Here is a 2500-nt window from a genome sequence, read left to right as displayed (position 1 = left end):
ACTCCTCTGTGTGTGCCCAACGCATCACAGAGGTGATCGTGTCTGGAATGCAGACATACATTCCTCTATATTCCTCGTGCTAAAAAGCCTTGGTTTAATCACGCTTGTTCTCGTCAAAGATAGAGAGGCAGCTCATAAAATTTACCAGAGCCTTCGAACTCCCGCTAACCATGATCTTTACATTTCCGCCCGGAATCGTGCCAAATCTGTTCTTCGACTTACCATAAGCTCTTTCATCAATAGTAAATGTCAAAACCTTGCTTTCTCTAATTCTTCCAGAGACTTCTGGCACCCAGATATATATCTATATCAATATCTCCTCCAACTTCACTTCTTTCCTTAACCCTGACGGCAGCACCGCCGTCTAATCTATCTCTAAGGCTGAACTCTTCGCTCATACTTTTTGTAACAACTCCACTCTGGACGATTCTGGCCATATTCTTCCTACTCATCCTCCCTCTGACTCCTTTATGCCTGTTATTAAGATTCTTCAAAATGATGTTTTCTATTCCCTCTCTGGCCTCAACTCTCAGAAGGTTTATGGACCTGATGGAATGCCTCTTATTGTCCTTAAAAATTGTGCCTCCGTGCTGACACCCTACCTGGTCCATCTTTCGCCTCTGCCTATCAACATCTACCTTTCCTTCCTGCTGGAAGTAAGCCTTCATACAGCCTGTGCCTAACAAGGGTGACCGTTCCAATTCCCCTAAGCTACCGCCCTATAGCTTTACTTTCCTGTCTATCTAAAGCTTTGCAATCAATCCTTAACCGGAAGATTCAAAAGCATCTTTCCACTTCTGACCTTCTATTTGATCGCCAGTATGGATTTCGCAAGGGGCTCTAATGGCGACCGTCTTACTCTCTTAACTGATTCTTGGTCATCCTCTCTTAGCCGCTTCGGTGAATTTTTTTCAGTTGCGCTAGACGTATAGAGTCTGGAACAGCTCTTTGCTTTCTAAAATGGCTTCTTTCAGATTCTATCCCTCTCTCTGTTCCTTTATCTCCAGTTTTCTTTCCGGCCGTTCTATCTCTGCTGTGGTAGACGGTCACTGTTCTTCCCCTAAATCTATCAACAGTGGTGTTCCACAGTGCTCTGTCCTATCACCCACTATCTTTCTCTTATTCATGAATGATCTTTCCATAACAAACTGTCCTATCCACTCATACGCTGACGACTCCACGCTGCATTATTCAACTTCTTTCAACATAAGACCCTCTCAACAGGAATTACATGACTCCAGACTGGAGGCCGCAGAACGCTTAACCTCAGATCTTGCTACCATTTCCGATTGGGGTAAAAGGAACCTTGTGTCCTTCAATGCCTCAAAATTCCAATTTCCCCACCAATCAACTCGACACAATCTTCCAAACACCTATTCCTCAACAACACTCAGCTGTCACCGTCTTTAACACTCAACATCCTCGGTCTATCCTTAACTCGAAATCTTAACTCGAAACTTCACATCTCCTCTCTCACTAAATCAGCGTCCTCGAGGTTGGGCGTTCTGTATCGTCTCCGCCAGTTCTTCTCCGCACAGTTGGTATCCATATGTCCGCCCTCGTATGGAGTATGCATCTCACGTGTCGGGGGGGCTCAACTCACAAAGCTCTCTTGGACAGAGGGGAGTCTAAGGCTCTTCGTCTCATCAGCTCTCCTCCTCTTACTGATTGTCTTCTACCTCTTAAATTCCGCCACCATGTTGCTTGTCTTTTATCTTCTATCGATATTTTCACGCTGACTGCTCTTCTGAACTTGCTAACTGCATGTCTCTCCTCCTCCCCCGGCCTCGCCGCACACAGCTTTCTACTCAACATCATCCCTTTACTGTCCAAATCCCTTACGCACGAGTTAATTAACCAGCATTTTCACTCTGGAACAATCTTCATTCATCTGTATTTCCTCCTGGATACGACTTCAACTCTTTTAAGAGGAGGGTATCTGGTCACCTCTCCTCCCGAAATTGACCTCTCTTTCGGCCACTCCTCTTGAATTTTGTAGGAGCAGTGAGTAGCGGGCTTTTTTTCATTATTGTTTCCTTTTTTTTTCCCCTCGAACTGTTTCCTTTACTGAAATATATATATATATATATATATATATATATATATATATATATATATATATATATATATATATATATATATATATATCCTTAACCGGAAGATTCAAAAGCACCTTTCCACTTCTAACCTTCTGTCTGATCGCCAGTATGGATTCCGAAAGGGGCGTTCTACTGGCGATCTTCTTGCTCTCTTAACTAATTCTTGGTCATCCTATCTTAGCCGTTTCGGTGAAACACTCTCAGTTGCGCTAGACATATCGAAAGCCTTCGATAGAGTCTGGCACAAGTCTTTGCTTTCTAAACTGCCCTCTTTCGGATTATATCCTTCTCTCTGTTCCTTTATCTCCAGTTTCCTTTCCGGCCGTTCTATCTCTGCTGTGGTAGACGGTCACTGTTCTATTATTACCTATTATTACCTATTAACAGTGGTGTTCCACAGG

This window comes from Eriocheir sinensis, chromosome 19, assembly GCF_024679095.1.
Source record: "Eriocheir sinensis breed Jianghai 21 chromosome 19, ASM2467909v1, whole genome shotgun sequence".
Taxonomy (NCBI): Eukaryota; Metazoa; Arthropoda; class Malacostraca; order Decapoda; family Varunidae; genus Eriocheir; species Eriocheir sinensis.
Note: the sequence above shows the minus strand (reverse complement) of the source record.